Source organism: Passer domesticus, chromosome 6 (genome assembly GCF_036417665.1).
Source record: "Passer domesticus isolate bPasDom1 chromosome 6, bPasDom1.hap1, whole genome shotgun sequence".
Lineage (NCBI taxonomy): Eukaryota > Metazoa > Chordata > Aves > Passeriformes > Passeridae > Passer > Passer domesticus.
In genome coordinates this window covers 8,556,554-8,572,522 of record NC_087479.1, presented here as the reverse complement: position 1 = coordinate 8,572,522, position 15,969 = coordinate 8,556,554, and positions in this window count along the sequence as shown.

Sequence of the window (15,969 nt, the reverse complement as noted above, 5' to 3'; positions counted from 1 at the left end):
AGAGCTCTCACTTGCTTACCACCTTCAGAAACCCTAGTGGGAACTACTCTGCAGCTATTTGGTTATCCAGTATATTGATTAGGCATCTTGCAGTTTTCTCCCCTCTGAAAGAAACCCCTTCACCTATACAACAAACTAGACTTGGGAAGGAAATGCACAGCACATCTGTCTTCCTCTCAGAGCAAGGAGTTGATTCCTGCTGTCTTCCCTGCTGGACAGCTGTGAACTCAGCTCTTACCATGACTCGCCCAGAAGCACAGGCAGGTGGGTGCCTATTGCAGATAAGGCCCATAAGGATCACAAAAATTAACTTTGCCACATTCCTGCTCCTCTCTGATTCACCCTTCCAAGAATTCAGGCTTCTACCAGAGCAGATTGCCTGTTCCACTGCCAAAGCACAGCCCTGCTCAGATTTATAAATGAATCAAATGAATGCATTTATGGAAAATGATCTCTCTGCCTGCGTAGGCTTGATTGGCAGCCCCAAGACTCAATTTCTCTGGCCACAGAGTCAGTATTTCTTAAGAAGAAGTGGTTGTAACACCAAGCTGTCTCTTAAGGTAGCCCGATACTGACACACTGAAGAAAGATGCTAATTCTCAGTGGTTTTGGTAGAAAGCACATTTGTTCTGTAAGACTATGTCTCAAGATAAGAAGAACTGCTAACATTTTGCAAAAAGCCCAAAGAAACTGATGCAAGCTTTGTATAAATGGCACTTACCACTCCAAATTAGAAACAGACATTTTATCCCAAACTGCTAAAAATGTTCTTCAAACCCTTTGCTTAAAAAAAATCCTCATCAGAATCAATGCTCAGTAAAAATGTTTGTATTTAGGGAGAAATATAAACACATACATACATACATACATACATATATAAAGAAAAAGGATTTGTACTCTGATCCTTATGGCCTAAAGGTCCTTATGGTCTAGAAGACCTATTTTTCCTTACCCAACTGATAGAGATCAGTGCACAATCAAGTGCCCAGATACAGCAATATTAATGGAGTGATGGTACTTTGGCCGTCGCTTTGGTATGCTGGGCACAGCCCCTCTCAAAACAGGAATGCAGAAAAAAACCTGGTAGTTTTCCCACAACCTTTTATGGGGGCTTTTATATAAATATCTGCCTTTGGAAACAGGTTTTCAGCTCGAGAGAAAATTCCCTGAGCAACTTGTTTGGATGTAAATCACCACAGAAGAAAATATGTTTTAAGCTTTTAAATTCCTTAATGTATATGTAATAAAAGAGATATGGGATAAAGGTGACAGAAAATTATTATGGGAAAATATTTTACATCAAAGATAAAGTTAACAGTTCCCTCACTTTGTTAAGATAAAAATCTTTTCTGTCAATAAACACTGACAGTAGCAAAATAGCATTTGGCACAGCTCAGTTTTCCTTGTTTTTGTGTGGTAGGAGATTCTCTTTAAAATTAGAGAGAATTTCTGGATGCAGACTGTGGGTTTACAAAAGCGTAACATCTCATTTACAGACAAACTAATCCATTGAGTCAGATAAATAAATTAATTAGCTTAGTTCTGCCCACATCAGTGTAATTCAAATCTGAATAAATGGACTATAAACTTGGGTTTCAGTCACAAAAAGGTCGGATTTCAAAATAATTTAATTGGTCACATACCAAAATCTTTTTGAAAATGTTGGCTCTTGATTTCAGCCCATTGGTTTTTACCTCTTTTTGGAACACCTTTCCCTAACAGATGTATACCTTGCCCCAGTAATTTCTAAATGTGTCATTTGATATTTGTCTTCTTTTACAAATTAAATCTGTTAACTTAATCTTCATTGTTTGATATTAGAAATAATTATGTAAGACTGAAAAGCATTGGAATTTTAAGTGCATATTAATTTACAGAAGGAAAAACTGATTCTGACAAACTTTTTTTGCATTATGTTTTTGAACAAATAAAATTGAATCTTTGCATGTGGTTTTTAAATGGTTCAGTACTGATTTTCCATTTCTGTACCTCTTAGCACCCAAAAATAACAAATCAAAACACTTGCTTAATAGATTAGAGGAAAACACAGTTTAGTTAAGGAAATAGATTTCAGTTTTAGGTTTCACAGATGCTAGTGTAAACGACAGGGAGAAACCATTTCTTTCAAGACTCATTACTGCAGTTCTGGATTTCTTTCTGGTTAAAAACTGAAATATCAAGAAAGTAACTACACTGTGGTTCATCCTTGTAGTAACTGGTGAATGAATTGAGATGGGTGGAGTTGCTTGAAAGCACCAAGAGGACTATTTTTTGGATTTGATTACCAACCCTAATGCTGATTCATAACATTTCCAAACACCCAGAGCTTCTCTGTAATATGAAAATAATGATATCTAATAGAAATGAGTAACTTTATCATAATGGTCTGTTCACACTCAGGTTAAGCATCTTGTAACTCAGTTAAAACAGGATGCATTCTTTTTGGAGGCACATGGTAAGGTTTTTCTTGATAAACAGCTGTGCTAAATTCAGACTAATTCATAAGGGAGAGTAAATTACATTTTGCTCTTCAGCCAGATCAAGAGCTCCACTGAAATAAAAGAGCTTTGTACCAATACAAAGTATAAGGAAAAGGAAGATCCTGGAGCTTCAGTTACAGTTTTTGAGATCTGCTCCAATGTGGCTTCTTCAGAGTCATTTAAATCTGTGCAACAGGAGGACAATTCAGTGGCTTGTCCCCACTCTGAAGAATAGCAATGACCACCTTGATTTGTGGAACTGTGAAGAGTTTGAGCAAAAGGAAAGAAAGGGAGGCACCTGGAGATGCCCTTCAGTCCATCTGTAGGGTTTTCTGCACCTCTTTGCAGAGAGTATTTTTACACCAATGGTGCTTTACTAGCTGTGCTGTCTTGCACCCTGCCTGGTGCAATGGCCCCATGAGGACTCTGCTGTCTGAGCAGTGGTTCAGCTCTCTGTGAGCTCTGTGTGCAGCAGAGAGACCACTGTCCTCTCCTAAGGAAGGTGGATTTGCATTCCTTGCACTATGCACAGCTTATAGTCAATAACGCCAGAAAAGGAGAATGATTGCTACCATGAAATTATCCCGTCTAAAACAAAAGGCTCCACCACCATCTTACTGTGACATTTTTAAATACTGCAGTCCCAAAGTCCTCCGTGGACTGAGATGTTAACAGGGTTTTAGCAGAGACTGAAATATTTGCTTTATATAGTGGTGTTGGGGCAGTGTTGACAGAATTCTGCAACTACACTGAGAGTAGAATTTGTTTCTTTCTTCATTGCAAATACTTTGAACACTACTTAATCCCACTTTGAGCACTTATGAAGAAGATCTGCTCCCATTTGACCAAAAGAGAGTAACAGAAAAGCACTCTGCTGACCTTAAAAGACAAATACTCAGAGCTCTTCTTCTTTTCAGAGAAATCAAGTGCAGGGCTTGATGTAAAAGGAGACACGTGAGAGAAGGGCAAAGACAAACCCACACATAAGCCCAGAGTAAGTAAAGTCACAGAATCATAGAAAAACTGAATGATTTAGAAAGGACCTTAAAGATTATCTCATTCCAACCCCCCTGCCATGGGCAGAGGCACCTTTCACTAGACCAGGTTGCTCAAAGCCTCCTGAAGTCCTGCTAACTGAAAATCAGCTCCTTCTACACTTCTACATCAGGGAAATCTACTGTGGAAAAATTACCTCAAAAGGTTTTGAAAATACACCTGGGCCAGGGTCTCAAGCGTGTAGGACCCAGATCCAACAACACTCAGCAAAGCACAGAATGAGGGTTAAAATGTAGAATCTCCTGGGGCATGTCCTTCTGCTAGGGGGTTGGTTAAGGAAAAAAACCTTTGTTTTTGGAACACAACTCAGCCAATGCTAGGTCTTGTTCCTGATCCCTGAACTTCTGAAGCCAATTCTCAGAGGGCTCAAGCACACATGTGCAAAATACAGGTTGCTGCAGGTTTATCCTCTGCAGCTGCAACCACTGGTCCTGTGAACGACCTGTAGACTGGTTAGTACAAGGAGGTTCTGATGGATTTGTTACTTTTATCATTTGGGCAGGTGTGGATATTACAGCTATGTTACTCTGCACACCTCTGCAGCAGGGAAGGTCATGACCACTTCACACATATACCTTCAAAGAGAGGGATCTGAAAATGTATCTGAACAATTTCTAGGGAAGTTTAAGTTCTCCTTGCAGAGCAGTGCCAGCTCAGGGATACTGGAAAACACATTTTTCATGCATATGTTTTTTATTAAATGCAGCTGTCAAAACAGAGCAGGGCTCATGTTCCTGAAAAGGTGCAGGGATGAGAAGACAAATGGTTGGAATAAAGCAGGAATGTGCCTACTCTGCCTAGGCAAAAATCACCACTTCTGTAGAGCCTTCAGGGCAACCCTTAAACTAGCTGGCTCAGGGACTGGTGCTGTGGGATTTCAGTGCACGCCTTACAAAAAATCCAACCAGCTCCCCAGGGAAGCCAGGACTTGCTGCACCAGCCACTCCTCCCGTGCCCAGACCAGCTGGACAGACAGCAGCTCAGCACAAACTGCACCTTCCCAGTGCTGTGGTGGCACAGCCACACAGGGACTGTCCTTACCAGTGCTCCCTCCCTGCCATGCTGCAGACAATGTGTTCCAGGAGTGCTGGCAGTGGACTTACACTATCTACTGCAATCTGGAAACACCCACCTCTAATCATTTTGCTGCAGTAGAATTATGGAGGTGAAAACAGCAAAGGCAAAGTAAGATTTTATTTTTTTAATGATAATTTTCCTTTTATTCCATTGATATAGATTCAGATTTTAGCCTCTGATCTAAATTTGTGTCCTGAAGGTGTTCAGCTGAATTTATAACAGTGCAATAGCTGAATCTGGCCATGATCTTCAGACAACAACACCAGTTAAAAGACTTGCTTATTCCTCTATAATGTATTATTTGGGTTTTCTATGATGTTCCTTTTCAACCAGGATTATAGTCTAAATACAATGCAGTTGTGTGGCAACAGTGTACCAGATAAATTCAGCTAACTCTGGGTAATATCACAAAAAAATATGTGTTTATAGCCTCATGCCAGTTTCTGACTAATGCTTTTGTTTGTTGCTATAGCAAACCACACATGAATCTGATAGCCAAAAGCATGTCTATGACTAACGTTAGCTCTCTAGGGATTGAAAATATGGAATAAAAAAAATTCCTAAACCACAACACACAATGTGAGGAGAACATGATAGGAAACACCTTTTTTGGCACAAGTTACTATGAACATTAAAAGAGAAGAACATCATAAGTGGAAAACATTAGGAAATGGGAACTGTGGGAATAACTGCCTTTAACCCACGGCAATTCAAATCGAGCTTTCACTTCACAACACAAAGTTGCCTGTGCAGGACTAGAGAACTTTGCAGGAAGTCCTGGCTGCATGCTAAGAGATGGATTTAAGCCTCTGAAATCTGGAGAAGCTTTGTATCACACTTTAAAACACTCAGACCACTTTACTGGAGATAATTTTTGCACCCTGCCTTGACACCTAAGACATGGGTATTCACTTAATTAATTTTTATTACCATTTATGCTTTAGTAGTTTCCAAGAGCCTGTCCCAAGACTGACACCTCATTAGGCTGTACAAATACACAATGGAGAACAGTGCTGGCCCCAAAGGCCTTTCTGTTAAACTAACAGAGGGAGCCAAAGGGGAGGGGGCTGGACAGAGGGGGAGGCAGACACAAAGGTGATGTGACTGCATCACCCACCCAGGCAGAGGTTGAACCCAGGTGTCTTGCACCCCAGTTCAATTGACTGATTCTAGTTGCCAAATATGTTACTGTGAGAAGAAGAATACATTATGTACCCTGCAGAGGAGAGAAAATCAATGCAGTTGAAGGGACACCTAAACTAGGACAGCTTACAACAAAGCTAGAGTACGTCAGGAAAAAATTATACTCATGTTACCCTGTTATTCTTAATAAACTTTCTCCTTTGTAGGTTAAAAAAAATAAAGGGGAATATTCCAGTAGAGTGTATAAATCAGATCAGACTCCATCAATGTTTTCTATTGATTTTAATAATCACTCTGTCTCTAGACTTGAATATTGCATCTTTATTCTCAGATTTGTGCAGTGCATAAAGGCACATGATTACCACTATTCCTGCCAAGTTCTTCCATCATCTGTACAATACTCAACAGAGTCTTGAGTTCCTGTACAACTTTGTGGAGAGATAAGTCTGCCCAAGCTCTCATGTTCCAGGTATTTCCAGAAGTTTTCATTAAAGACATCTTGGCGCACCAGCAGGATCATAAGGACACAGCCATAAATGGAAGCTTACAAAAATCAGTAGGAGTTACATGATACCTGCTGATCATCTAGTGCCACAGGATCAAATCCTGAAGTATTGATATTTCAATTCTGTGCCTACTCAAGCAAGACATCACTTGGCCTCGCTGATACATGGCATGTTACATTGCATTCATCTTGTAATTCAGACTGTGATATGGGCTGAGGTCAGCTTTGATTTCATCTTGCAAAATCCAGTAGAGCACACATCACTGCTCATAGCAATCACACCTGCAACCTTGCAAGAGTAAATGCTTTGAGAAAAAAATGCAAGCATTTTGTAGATTAGCCATGCGCTCCATTGGTGGATACAGTAAGTAGCACGAAGACATCAGTGTTGTATAAAATGAGAAACAAAGGCAAATAAGAGATAGGCAGGAATTTTCTGGGAATAGCCCAAGAATCACTGCTGGACTACAGTCGTGGTGGCACGCAGAGGGCCATATATGACTCTCTCTTGGCTTTCACATGCTTTTTCAGTTCTTCACATTTGGCAGAAAATGCATCTTATGAAAAAGAAAAGAAAAGGAAGCTGCCAGCCTTCTTTCCTCCACACTGAAAACCTGAAAACAGCTTTGGGTCCAGGAAGCACAAATACAGAGACCATTTAAAAACAGACACTTCATTCTCTGTGATTTAGCCCCAAAGCAATTGCTCTTCCCTAGGAGTGCTGTAGAAAATGAAATAGGAGATCATAGATAGAGGTTGCCAACCCAGCTTCAGCTCCAAATTACTTTGTGATGTAGGAGGCACTGGTTACTGGCACTTATGGATACATGTTTATGCAGGCATGGTGCTACTTCAGGACCATTTTTCCCTTTGGGTCTCAAAAGGCACAGCTACCCCTTGCACCCTCTGTCACACAGACAGCACTGACTGGCACTTATTAATCTGCCAGCACATATCAAGCTGTAGCATCTTGGTCATGGTCACCAAGGAAGTCCCTCCACCTCCCCATGTGAAACTAGGTGAGCTCTCCCCACCTTGCAGAAAGTTAGACAGCAAAGTGAAAAAAAAATAAAATTATTTGCTCAAAGTCACAAAGCAAGTTGGCAGCAGAGCCAGCAATAAATACAACCCAGATGTCCTGGATTCCACCTCCTCCCTGCACCATGCTGCCTCTCTTAGCTGGAAGGAAATGTTTTACATTTACTCATCCCTCCTTTTCCTTTGTCAATAGAAATTAAAGCAGGCATCTGACTGCCTAAGTCTTGAATACTCCAATGGTTTCCAAGGCTTGCAGTGAAGTCAGCCAAAATTTCTATTGAATCCAGCCCTAATGGACAACTAAAAGTGATTTCTTTGCCAAGTAGCCTATCAGTGCAAAACTCGTTTAAGCACATACTACTTTTATATAGATACGCATTGTGCATACATATATATTTATATAATGATTTTGCAAAGAACCACTAATTATAAAACCACAGTTTTTGTTACTGTGATGGTTTTGGCTGAGGCAGAGTTAATTTTTTTTCATAGTAGCTGGTATGGGGCTGTGTTTTGGATTTGTGCTGGAAACAGTGTTGATAATTCAGGGATGTTTTTGTTATTGCTGAGCAGTGCTTCCAGAGTCAAGGCTTTTTCTGCTCCTCACAGCAACCCCACCACTGAGCAGAGTGGGGGTGCAAAAGGAGCTGGGAGGGGACACAGCTGGGACAGCTGACCCCAACTGACCCAAAGGATATTCCAGACCATATGGCATCTGCTCAGCATATAGAGCTGGGGGAAGAAGAAGGAGGGGGAAGGACACATTCAGAGTCATGGCATTTGCCTTCCCCATTGCCTGTGATGGAGTCCTGATTTCCTGGGGATGGCTGAACACCGCCTTCCAATGGGTAATAGTGAATTAATTCCTTGTTTTGCTCTGCTTTTGTGTGTGGATTTTGTTTTACCTACTAAACTGTTATTATCTCAGCCCATGAGTTTTTTCACTTTTCCTACTGTCTCCCCATTCCACTGAGGGAGGGAATGAGTGAATGACTCTGTGGGGCTGAGCTGACATCTGGGGTTAAGCCATGACAGCAACTTAACCAAGCAGTGAATAAAATGAGCTATTACTATAAAAAAAAAAAAAAAAAGCTACAGGATGCTTTTTGTAAGTATAAATTTAAGACAAGCCTCTATATCTTTTTATTTCATTGAAAGATAGGAAAGTCTGTCAGGATATTTCTTTCATTGAACCCACTCAGGTCTGCCAAAAGACTGATAGCTAATTCATGTTAATTTCCCATCAATTTATTTATTTTGTGAGCAGCATGTCCAAATATTTAAAATTTGCTTATTAAGCTATCTATGGTGTCTGTGTGGCAGGCCATGTTCATATATTTTCAAAGAGCAATGTAAATCTCATTTCCATCAAATACATTGTGTCAGCAAAATGTCCTTGCTGCTGTCAGCCCAAGGTAAGCCATGTCTCTGAGCAGTTAAACACACTCTTACTTGCCTGTTTTCTCACCCTCAAGGTGAATGCCATTCCACTTTTCCTACCTGTCATCATACAAATCCAACTGGGATTGTAGGTACTGTGTTGCTGTTGCTATAACTCCACTTCCAATATACAGCTCTAATGAAGGTACTTCAGGGGAGCTGGACAGAAGTCAAAAATAAATGCAGCTTTTCATGTTGCATCCTCCTCTTACCCAAATACTCAAGGGGCATGACAATGGGAACAAAAACTTCAGCAGCTGCAGGTTGCCTAAAGCACTTCACTCCCTCATTTCTCTTGACTGGAAAACAAATGCCCTCCAGATTTTGCATTCTAGTCTCCTGTCAGAGAGCAGCAGCCTCCTGCTCCTCTGCAGAAGAGCAGCTGGAGATCCACACACAGCAAGGTCAAAGAGCCCATGGTCGTCTTAGATGCTCTTGTATCAGGTGCCTCCACCATGAGCACTCTGCACGCACCCACATGCTGGATAACTGCATCCACAGCTTCGCTCCAGCCAACAGGGCTTTACTACGATTGACATTTTCTGAGATCTTCTAGACAATGAAGCAGACAAAAATACACCTTGAAAAAGCCTTCCTTCTTTTTCTGTGGATCTGTTTTTGCTATTTCCTCATTACTGTCACCCCCATTTTGCTCAACATGTGTGACACAAACCTTCTAAATCCTCCAAGGCACACCTGGGCAGGAGACTGCGTATCACCTAACACGGTGGGGACCTTACCCTGCCCTCAGACTGCAGCAGCAATAAATGAAGAATAGGTCTTGACAAACATGGCTGGGTTGTGCCATTTTTGTGCAACAACAGTCAGTTTTACAGATTTGAGCCTGTGCTCTGCCAGAGACACTGCTGTCTGCAAAGTCCCTGCAAAGCAGGAAGCTCTCACTCCTGCTCCTCAGAGCTATTGCAGCCAGGTCAAGGACATTGCTCCTTGCTGCAATCTGTCAGTGCCGATTTAGCAATTCCCCTGAATGCACAGGCTCTGGCTGCCCTTCCCCATGGTTCCAAGTGTGTCTGAGAGCCAAAACCTTATCGCAGTCCATCTCTGTCTCCTCACAAGAGCGGAGTTATGGAGGAGTTGGCGTGGTCTGTTTGTGCTGGTATGACAGCCAGCTCCTGTTTTGGATTAGAGGATGATGGTTTTCCCTCCGCCTACATCCCTAACTGGGCATTTGAAGAGGAGGATTTGTGGGGAGGGGAAACATTCATAATGGGTCTTCATAGCTCTTTTGCCCTCCCTTTGCTGTGGTGCAAATGAAAGCCCTAGACCCGTGGGCTGTATCTGTGTGTGTTGTTATGGGGCCCAAACTTTGTCAGCCCAGGCCATGAAACAAGTGTGATAGAGCAGAGATGCTCATGCAGGACCTGAGCTTAGCTGCAGCTCCCTGCACAGAGGACAGCTGGCAGAGGACCAGTTTCCAGTGCATGTCACAACTTGGGGGATCATTGCAAAAGCGCCGCTTCCCTATCAAACGCCAGGGTGGAGATCTGCTGACTCCAATCCCCATCTTTCAGAGCAGGGCAGGGACTGAATGTGAACCAGTAATAAGCTCCAGACACACAGGAGGGCAGATAAATCAATGAAGCACAGCTGAGAATGATGGTCAGCAGAAACACCCCAAACACACTGCAGGGTGTATTGTTGCTGATGTGTAACACAGCTCTGGGGCACCAGCATCTGACACAACTCCTACAAGGTGTTTCTCCTGGGCTGGAAAATGCTGTGGTTGCCCACATGGGATTTGGCTGCATGAGGCTGTCTCACCCACACTGGTTTTCACTGGCCTGTGGCTGGATGTGTCTGTGTGTGGCCCTGCTGGCTGCTTTCTCAGCACCCCTGAGAAATAATCCAAAATCACTGGTTTTCTTTCCATGCCATTTGCTTCTGTCCCTGCTGTGGATTGTCTCTGACTCCATGACTGCACCCCAGAGGTCTGCAGGCACCTTTGGGCAGCCTTGCTGAGGCAGCAGCCTGTGGTCAGGGGGATGTGCTGTGGGCTCCCCTGCTCCCATACCTGTCTTTTTGCCAAGGTATTTTCCCTCAACACTGCCTCTGCCAAGCAGTCTGATACCAGAGGTACCAGCTGCAAAGGACTTCAAGGTTGGTCTGTCACAATCTTCTTTCATGAGTGCTGTAAGAATTTAAACTTTTCTTCAGCAGAAAAAAAAGCTCTAAAAACTGAAAACAAGAAATCAGACTTTTTTCCACAGGTTTTCTTTCCCAAGCCATGCTATCACCTATGGTCCACATCCAACAGGTTAATCTGACTCAGGTGCTTCACCCTCTCTGTTCCAGAGCACCTGCTGTGCTGAGTGTCCCAAATGCCCCTGCTAGCATTGCACCATTTCCCTGTCTGCAACCACCCAACCTGCAGAACCACCACCCACCCCTCTGCCCTGCCACAGCCTTCCCTCCCCTGCACCAGGCACTGCTCTCCTGGAAAAGCCACAGTTCTATGTCGACAGACAGGGACTGCAGCATTTTCCTAATCAAGAGGGAGAGGCAGATCTGAATTTGTGTGATAACATGCTCTGGAGCCTGTGGCTTGACTACAACATCATCTTACTGATGTGCAGTAAATGTTGCTGACACATGTACCTGTTCATGCTGGCCCCAGAAAGACAAAACACTGCTGCCCTCCCAATATATTTCTGCTGCCAGATTCTCCCTACCTGGTGCTGCTGAGATCCTGCCTGTCTGGGATGCTGTATTTTCCAATACCCTCTGAGCAGCCAGACTTCTGAACAGGGATACCTCAGGCACCCACACGCCCTCCACACTCCTAGTCCTGCTGTGCTCAGCAGCAGCAGAAGGGAAATGATGATCCAGGTCTCTGGGAGGGGTCCCACGGCCTGGGACTGGCCATGGGATGGGATGTGAGCAGTTCTGCAGGACTGGGGTTGTTCATCCATGGTAGAAAAGCAGACAAAGTGAGAAAGGGAGAGAAGGAGGGGGAAGCACTGGGCAGAGTTCCAGGGAAAATGTTGCTGTGGACAGTTTGCTTGGGCTCCTTAGGGACTCCTGATGGCTGCTCTGATCTCCTCACCATGAGACCCAGGGATGATTTGTTGTCACATGTGCTGAGCACACTGTTTTCTTTCTAAGAAAAAAGCTGGTATATTAAGGAGAGATTACATTCATGCTTGAGCTTATCTGAAAGTGCTAGGCTTATTCTTTGGGCTTTAAGGTTTATTTAGACTAAATAAGGTTTATATATTTGGTTGGTGAAGCATGCAATGTATACATTATAATTATGTAGTTAATGCACTAATCCCTGGGATGAGCTTTCCTGGCATAACCCAGTACAGTTATCCAAAAGCTTCTTTTTAATCTCTGTGGAAGGATAATTTTAAGAAGAAAAACATGATTTCTCCTGCTGTCTCCATCCAAACCCTTTCATTCACAGATTGCTTTTAGACTGACTGAAGCAGTGGTTAAATCCACTGTAAACTTATAATCCAAATACAGATATAAGATCACAGTGCCATTACTAAATTTATTCCTTTCATAGCAGACCTGTGGGGGCCCTGCCTCCCTCCAGCTCTGTTGATCACTGGAATGTCCCCTCATAAATACCTGTGTGTGAAGAGTCTGTTTTACACCATTTACATAGTCAATCATTTTCTAGTCTGAGACGTGCCCCCAAAAAGGATACTGGTAGCAAAACCTAAGATCACACTGCCCATCACTGTTCATGGGAAGCCTGAGTAGCAAGATGGCATCACCATGATCCCAAGAGCTGCATGTTGTCATTCTCATGTGAAAATGCCCAGTTTGCCTCCAGAATGAGCTCTCACTCACTCTTTAGGCACTGGGTTGGCTGAGATATTCATTCTGCAAACAATTTTTTTTCTCATAATCAAGCCCATTATGTGAAAAAGTCAGCCTCAAGGAGTGTGAGGACACAGTTCATATAAAAATCAATGCAACCTTTCACTGAAGTATAAATCAGATCAGCTCTGACATATATGAAAATATTTGGGGAATGTTTAATGACATTTTTGTGTTCTTGTAAATTATTTGCTTTTGGCTGATTTTAGAAGCAGGAATAGGGGAAGCTCAGCTCGTATCAGGAAACATCAGCAATTGAAACCACCAAGTTTCTCATGATAGTTTCACAGATCTTCATCTCTTATTGACCTTCCAATAAACTCACACACACAGAATCACAGGATCTTTAAATGTGGGAAAGACCTCCAAGATCATAAAGTCCAACCTTTGACCCAATACCACCATACTCAGTTTTCAGGCAAGTAAAAAAAAAAAAAATCAAACCCAATCTTTTGGATGTTTATCTGATCTTCTGATCTGAGGGAGAGCTGCTAACTTCTTTGAGGCTTACCAAAACCTAACTAATCTCTAACTAATTTTCAAGATAATGATGCCTAGTCCCACTGAGCCATTTTCCCCCTTCAGAATACAATGCAAGCATCAGTTAAAGCCACTCCTGCTGTGTGGAAAGTTACTATCCCATTTGCTAACTTTAATAATTTTTTCTCCTGCATGCATGTCCTTTGAATTTCTTCTACTCAGGCAAAAATTCCCATTTTGGAATTCACTCCTCCAAGTAATAGTGCTAAGGCAAATTCTTTGGATTAAAAAAGAGTGATGTGAGGAAAAGGAAAGTTCCTGCATGTGTTTACTTGAGGGAAAAATAGAGCACTGTGCCTGGCTGACAGTCAAAGGTCCAGGAGCTGGAGTGAATCACACAGCAAGTAAACGAAGAGAGGACCTGTGGAAATCTGATGACATTTGCTTCTTATGGCTGGTATGGAGTATGGGAATCCTAGGAAAAGTGGGGATGCCTGGACTAATAAAATGTGTGAGCTTTCAGGATGCACTTCAAGGTGGAATATTTTATATCTGTAACAGTTTATTAGACTATTTAGCTAGGGCTTGTGGAAATTGGAAGAAGTGTGTGCAGTTTGAAACCTTTGCTTTTCAGTGCTGGCTGGCAGTGGCTGCAAACACACCACTGTTCAAGGGGAGAGAACTGGGAAGTCAGTGGGCAGGTAAAAGGTATTTAAAATCAGAGGGCTGCATGGATAAGAGCTGCTCCTCTGACTCTGTGAAAGTCAGGTACAGACCACTGCTATCGAAATCAAGTAGTGTTTGTTCTCTTAACTACAGAGAAGAAACAACATTTGCCCAGCAGTGAAGAGCAGTTCCTGTGGCTTTGGAGTCTCGAGCATTTATCAGCAAGCTTGGAAATCATATAAACCTTATCTCCTTGTTTGTGTTTCTGCAAAACAGATAATTCTGCCCCCTGAAGACACTGCTATCTTTATTAGGCAGATGAAGTAGACTTGGTGCCTGCTCTTCTTCAGGCACTTGCATTCCTGCTCCATGGAATTTTACTGGGATTTGGGATGTAACCATGGCCTGGGACTCTCTCCCTTGCAGAGCTGTCATCCCTTACTGATGGGTCCTCTTATCAGTTATCTTGGCCTGTTTATTACTTACATGCCATAGCTCCCTTAGCATATTTTGACTTATTTCACTCTGAACTCACTAATTTCACTTTTCACTCTGGAATACACATTTGGTCATCCCCTTCTCTGACAGAAAACTGCAGACTTATTCTCTGCAATAAGTCAGCGGTTAATTTCAGGCATTTGTCTACCTACAGTCCCCTTTCAGGAAGTAAACATGTTGGTAGGAAGTATTTAGCATGTGAACAGCCCTTTCCTAGACTGAGGTTTTGTTTTCCAATGTAAAATAATGAATTCCAGCCTTGACTTTGAAATCCGGAGTGAAATGAGCAAACACGTGTATTTAGCAAATTTTGCTTGGAGCAGGCATAACCCTCCCACATTGGGGCTAGGCACAGCTGCAGGTCATCCAAAGGACCCTCCCTGCCACAAGGATGTTGCCTTGATTCCTGAAGCATGTGGAGAGATGGCAAACTAGTTTTGGTTGGGTTTAATCCTAGCTCCACCAGGAGCTGAATCTCCTACATCGCTCAGTGCTGCTCCACCACTTGGCTGTGGAGGGAAAAGCCTGCTGGGATGTTACACCTAAGGGAAGCAGACAAGGCAGCAGTTGTTAGCTGGTGTTGTCAGGAAAACAGTTTGTTGGTGCACTGGGGGTCAGGGACGTGGCAAACTGCCTGGGAGCAAGCGCTTGTCCTTGCTGGGTCTGCCTGTGCTGGTGCAGAGGGCCAGGCCCCCTCATCACTCCAAACAAGGTTAATGGTGAGGCTTTTCTCAGCCTTACTGGTTCAGATTGTACCTGCAGTACAGAGCCCACAAACACAGAGAGATGTTTCTCCAGAGGAGGAAATGCTGGATTTTTTTCAGGGCCTATTTTGCTATTTCCAATGTAAGCAACATTATGGAATGCAAAAATAGCTAGATGTAAAAAATTAGATTGACTCTATTTAAATATTTACTCAGCTTATAAGCTTTCACACCTTTCAAATACACTGTCTTGTATTCTAATTATTTAGGTCTCTGAATGTGAGGAATCCTGGGAAAAATCTTATTCTAATCCCTCAGTGTTTTATACTTGTATAGGATGAACTTACTTCTTTGCCCAAGTAGAAAACTTGAGGAATAGCAACAACCCAAATCTCTGAGTATATTTGGAGATTTAAACCTTCAAATCCACATTCCTGTGGCTTCATGCAAGGCATGACATCTCAATAAGACCCTGATGCTCCCTCCACTCAGAGTGACAACGTTAAGTGAAATGCCCCTGAAGGTCATGGTGTGGCTTCCTGGAGAAAGGTGTGTCCAAGCACAGGGCACTGAACCCCCTGAAGTCAACAGGAGGTTAACTCAGATTGCAGCTATTCCCAACAACCACGCGCTACAGACTGCTGGATTTTGTTTCAGTGATGAGCTTCAAGTACAGCCAAAAGCGAACAGAGGCACGTTGACCTCATAGTTTTGTGAATACAGACTGAGAGTCCAAGACAATTAAAAGCAGGGAATACGTGCCATCTCCAAACCCCTGGGCAGCCACTGCCAGGAGTTACCGCTGCCCCGTCCGACTGAAGAGACATTAACACCCGCTGCAGAGGAGCTTGGAAGGCAGCCATCCCCAATGGATTGCTTACGAGCACTGACTAGAGTCAAACTGACTTCAGTCAGAGATTTACACAAGCCTCATAATCTAATAGTAGAGTTTACTTTACGAGAGTGCCACACCAAAGATAGTAAAATGCAGTTTTAGCTAACAAATCTACATGCTTGCACAGAAAAGCTACAG